Raw genomic sequence first — 6098 nt, 5'->3', positions numbered from 1 at the left:
GTAACTCAAGCTTAAAGTGAACCTTGAACTGCTGTGATCAGATGCTAATCATGGGGTTTCGGGGTTTTTTTATTCCGCCTCCCCAGCTAGGATTTCATCTGGGACTACACCAAGTTACTGAATCATTTTATTCCATCCCTTTGAAAGCATAGCTTCTCCGTTGGTGTGTGCCTGACATATTTTTTTGTTCAATGCGATTGTCAAGAAGTACTGTAATGTGTGTGCGCCGGCCCGACTTAACATTCTGTTAAGGGTGGTAATGGGCAACCAGCAACGATACAGCAGCTACTTCAAGACTTACCATATGGTGGCTGGAACCACAGGGCAAGGCCTGCAGCTCCCAGCAACGTGGTAGACCCTGTGTTGTGACACACCCCTACTTACTTGAATTATTGAGTGTGGGGGGGTCGTTAATGCTGGGGCCTTACCGTGTGACTGAAGTCTTTGGATGAATGTTGTTTTACGCAGTTATAGCCGCCACGTGTTGGGCTTTTGAGGAGCTGCCATGTGGTTCCCAGAGACTTGTTTCCACCCCAAGGCATTGAGATGTGTCGGATGGCACGCCCGCTGTGTATGTAAAGTGGTAGCCCTGGCTGATGACGGGCTTTTCTATTAAACCAATTACAGTCTTCAACCCCCCCTAAAATGTTTGTCTGTTTTGTTCAACCTGCATTTTGAAACTGTTGAGGCATACAAATGGTGTGTGTATATATATGTTTAAAATCCCAATACAGGTACTGTGGGGAGTGGGGCGTTATTGTATACAATTGCTCTGAGTACAAGTGAAGAAGAAGAGTTGGTTTTTATATGCCGACTTTCTCTACCACTTAAGGAAGAATCAAACTGGCTTACAATCACCGTCCCTTCCCCTCCCCACAACAGACACCCTGTGAGGTAGGTGGGGCTGATTGAGAGAGCTCTAACAGAGCTGTAACTTGCCCAAGGTCACCAGCTGGCTTTGAGTGTAGGATTGGGGAAACAAATCCAGTTCACCAGATTAGCGTCCACCGCTCATGTGGAGGAGTGGGGAATCAAACCCAGTTCTCCAGATCAGAGTCCTCCGCTCCATACCACCGCTCTTAACTACTACACCATGCTGGCTCTCTATCTAGACATGGGCAAAAATATGAAGACAGCTTGAGGTGCTTTTGGTATTTTATAAAGGGGTGTGCACAACACAGACAAAGAATTGTTCACTTTCAGGAGCTAAATTCTGTGTATGCTTGCGAGTAGAAGCTGGGGTATGTTTGGGCTTCTGCTACAGTGTGACCCATGAGCCTCTTTGAGGAGAAAGCACACGTGTCCTTGCAGTGCTGGGCTCCTTTTAAAATTAGTCTTCTATCTGTAGAGGGGGCTCTCTCACATGATGGACGAACAAAAGATTGGCTCGCAGCTGTGTTGAAATTTTGCCCAGCGTGAAGAGCAGACTTTCTTGTCCTGAACCGCTGCTGCATACTGAAATTCAAGGATCCTTTATGCCCATATTTTTCTCAAGCTGCTTAATCCACCAGTTTAAACAAGTACTGAATAGTGATGTGAATTTGCTGCTGTTACGTGGAGTGATTTTGGTCAGCGTTAAGTTAGCCAGCCAGATCACCCGTGCTAAATCAAACCAAAAGCCCATCCAGTCGTTTCCCTGTCTTCAACAACAGCCAGCTAGAAATGTCCCTGAGGAAACTGTTGGAGGAGAATATCTCAAGATGGAAGCAACTGACTAGGAATCTGCTTAAAACTGAAGCTGTAATTGCATGAAGAGGCAATCAGTAGTAGCCTCTGGATACAGACTGAGCCCGACTTCAGGAGACAGCTCACAGCTCAATGGGTGCCACTTGTTTAGCTGCTCTGATGTCACAGAAGGGCTGAGCAGTGGTGTGTGAAGCAGTGAGCCCTAACGGAAACTTGGGAGACGATTGAGCTTGAACTAACATTTGATAAATCTCAGAAGTATCATCTGTAGGACTTAAGTTTCTTGGTGCAAACCTGAACAGATCTAGTCACAATGCCATCATGGTTACAGCGTGGTCCTAAGCAGTTAACACCCTTTAAAACCCATTAGTGTCAATTGATGTAGAAAAGCATAACTGTCGAAGGCTTTCACGGTCAGTTCATAGGTTCTTGTAGGTTATCCGGGCTGTGTGACCGTGGTCTTGGTATTTTGGTCTCGAGACACTGTCCTTCAGTGTTACTTCTCTGAAGATGCCTGCCACAGCTGCTGGTGAAACGTCAGGAAAGAAAATACCAAGACCACGGTCACACAGCCCAGATAACCTACAAGAACCTATAAAAGCATAACTGTTTAGGATTGCACTGTTGCCTCTTATTTCTGCTCAAGTTCTTTAAGATCGAAGCACTATATTTCTTTCTCCTAGCAGGAAATGGCCTTGAAAAAGAAAACTGTTTGCTTTCAGCAGGATGGAAGGGAGATGGTAAGGAAAAGCAAGCAGCAGCAGCAATAGGAAGAATACTGAGCCGTGTCCATGGGCCTTTTTAAGGGTAATGATAGCCTTCCCAAGAAAAGGCTGTTGTTGGTTAAGCCATAAAAGGAGGACAGTGATATCCTTCCTATTGCCTACGCTTGCTACTAGTGAGTAATGTGAGTAGATTACGACAGACGCAATGGCATTCTCCACATCACCCCATTGGAATGCCTCACCAGAAGTAGTGATATTTGGTGCCTATAATACTGCAGGTAATATTGAAATCAAAAGGCTGGTTCAAGTGGAAGATCGCAGGCAGAAGCATGCTGGCGGCACTCTAGTTATGAAAACAAAGTGCTAGAAATCAAAGGAAGACTCTCGGATGGATCCAAAGGTTGTATTCTTGTTCTTCTGGAATCTTACTCCAGCAAAAATAGCCGTTCATAGCTAGAACATACTTCTTCTTGCAGAGGAAGGCTCTACTGTTAGTAGAACAGAAACTCTGCATCTAACCCACTGCCCACAACAGTGAATCTGTGCTGGAAGCTTTGGACAACTGAGCAGACATAATGCAACAACTAACCACCTAGTGGGCTCCTGGCTGAGAGAAGGGATAAAACTAATAAATATAACTATTGTATGATGTGTGTCATCCAAATGCACTCTGGAGCTAAACTACCTCTCATTTGTTTAAGCACTCTTAGAGCTCTCATCCACCATTCTTCCTGCTGTCTGCTCTTCTATTTTTCAAAAGGAACACTGGAGCAGCGTGGTCTCTATGCTCCCATTGTCTTTCCTGACCTTTTGCACACGAACATTTTCTGGCTGCATGTATTATTGCTGTTTCTTCCTTTTCCTTGACCCTTTGTTTCCCCCTGTTCTTCAAGCTTTTCTGACTGTTCACTGCAGTTAACACACACACATGGTGGAGAGTGCTTAGCAGCTGTATTCAAATGTTCCTCTCAGGTATGCACATAAATGCTCCCTTCCTGTCTTTCCAAAGAGCCTTTCTATGCTGCCTTAAACTTTGTAATCCTTAGCACAAGACTGTGGTGAAGGAACAGTTACATGGAGGTATTTTTGACACCATCTGAAGAATCTAGACTCTTTCAAAGTGGACTGCTTATTGTTGTTTTAGCATAATGCTGAAACTTGTAAGCAAAGTCCACCAGAAGCAATGGGGTTTACATTGAAGTATACATTAGCATTATGGCACAGTTTTACACAACTGTAAATGTTTTCTTCTGTTTAAAGCCATCAAGCTTCAGTTAAATGTCAATGGAGTCATGTTTGTATTATACAATTTATATTTTCAAGGCTTCATAGTTGCAGAGAAGGGGAAAAGAATAGGTATGTATAAAATCTTTTAAAAACTCTTAATTGTCGAACTGCTTTTGTGAACCAATGACAAATTGCTCCCACCCCAAATCAACCAAAGTGCAACCTAGGTAAAAAGGAAATTGTTCATGGCGTGTCTAAAGTTAGATTAGCTTGGCACTTGATGGGGAGTATGTTGCAGAGTAGAGGCCCCACCACTGAGAAGGCCCTGTTTCTTGTGGCACATCACATCTGACAGCAGAGGGACATGAAACAAGGATTCCCCAATAAACCTCAGATTCAAGTGAGACAAAACAATCCTTCAAACCTATTATTATTTATTTTAAAGATTTATACCCCACCTTGATCTCATAATGACTTCTGAACAACAGATTAAATACAATACATGAACACATGAAGCTGCCTTATAGTGAATCAGACCATCAAGGTCCATCAAAGCCAGTACTGTATGCTCTGACCAGATGGTCTCCAGGGTCTCAGGCAGAGGTCTTTCACATCACCTACTTGCCGAGTCCCTTTAACTGGAAATGCTGGGGATTGAACCTGGGACCTTCTGCATGCCAAGCAGAGGCTCTACCACTGAGCTACGGCCCCTCCCCAAAGTGCTGTCAAGTCAAGTGCCATCAAATAACAAACCACTCACAAGCCCATCACTCTCCTGCTGATGGCAGAGGCCAGGGTGTATCATTTTCTTCACGTCTGCAGCCGTTACACAACTGGCCATTCTGCAAAGTGTTCTTTTTGGTAAGGGAAGAAATAAGCTCCCTGAAGCTGCTCCTCCTGCTTGGCCGGGTTCTCCCTTGGAGACTCTGTTCCTTCTGTGAGGCAGGGATGGAGGGAGGGGATGCAGCCCTTGGATTTTTGACTGCTGGCAGAGGTCAGCATGTCCTCCATGTATCCCTTGGCACCTGACAGATAGTCCCAGACTGTTTAGGGATTTTAAAGCAATAAAGAATTTTGTATTGCATCTACAAGAACATAAGAAAGGCCATGCTGGATCAGACCAAGGTCCATCAAGTCCAGCAGTCTGTTCACACAGTGGCCAACCAGGTACCTCTAGGAAGCCCACAAACAAGACAACTGCAGCAGCATTGTCCTACTTGGTAGCTGGTGTAGTTTTTCTTCAAAACGGACAACATAAGTTCTCTGTAATACATGCCAGCCAGCAATCTTTCTCTTGCATTTTGATATAGGTGAATTTTTCAAAAGCAGACCAACTCAGAGCGCACGACCATTATCTAACCTGGTTGTTATTGGAACCTGGAGAACTGTGGGCCACATCAGGATGATCAAGGGAAATGGATTCAAAATGGATTTGATTGCTGGTTTTCAAATGGAGCAAATGGGTGTTTTCTTTTTCCCCTTTGATATATCTCCTATGAAATGGGACTGTCCAAACTACATTAATGGACCAGTCTCCTATCAAGATTTCTTCAAAGTATTAAGTAATGTGTCATCTGCATTGATGGACTTTGGAACTACTTTTTTGAGCAACCCATGTTAACTTATGATATTTCAACTCCCAGACATTGGAAGAAAAGGTGGTATTCTACAATATTTGAAATAAACATATTATTAAGAACAAGCTGCATGTATACCTTATTTTATCTTTGTCTTTTAAAAAATATTAATGGTATGTATTCTAATTGCAATCTGTTTTTCCAGTTGTATTGTGCCAGTGCATTACTGTGGTTTTTTTAAACCTCTTATATGGTCTTTGCACTCCAGCACATAATTATTTTTAGGGGTTGGGTTTTCCCTGCCTCCAATTATGTTGTTGCTGAAAGCAAACATTTTAATATAATGTTATGTAATATTCTGGGAAGAGATACTGGGAGATGAAAGACAGCACCATAGTTATGGTTCATTGTGAGCTAAAACATGGCTGTCGGATCTGATGCAGCATAGTGGTTAGAGTGTTGGACTGGGATGCGGGAGAGCTAGATTTGAATCTCCACTCTGCCTGAAAGCAGGTGACTTTGGGGCATTCCCTTGTTTTGAACCCAACTTGCCACACAAGGCTGTAACGAGGATAAAATGAAGGAGGAAAGGAACACTGTATATATCAACCTGAATTTATTGGAGGCGGGGTGGGATAAAACTGATAGATTATTTGATTTTTTGTTAATTTATGGTCTCAAAATGTGCAGCATAGCCTACTTAAACCTAAAAGACAACAAAGGAAGTACTAAAATGGCATCAACAATACAACTGGGATACGAAGAATAGAATAGGAAATATTAATTGTATTAAGCATCAAGTATTAATATTGCTTTGATAGATAACCTGGAAAATAGGAGAAACATTGATAAAGGGTTTAGGTAGATTATTCATTAAACAAAT

Source organism: Euleptes europaea, chromosome 14, assembly GCF_029931775.1.
Source record: "Euleptes europaea isolate rEulEur1 chromosome 14, rEulEur1.hap1, whole genome shotgun sequence".
Lineage (NCBI taxonomy): Eukaryota > Metazoa > Chordata > Lepidosauria > Squamata > Sphaerodactylidae > Euleptes > Euleptes europaea.
This window is presented reverse-complemented; position numbering follows the sequence as displayed.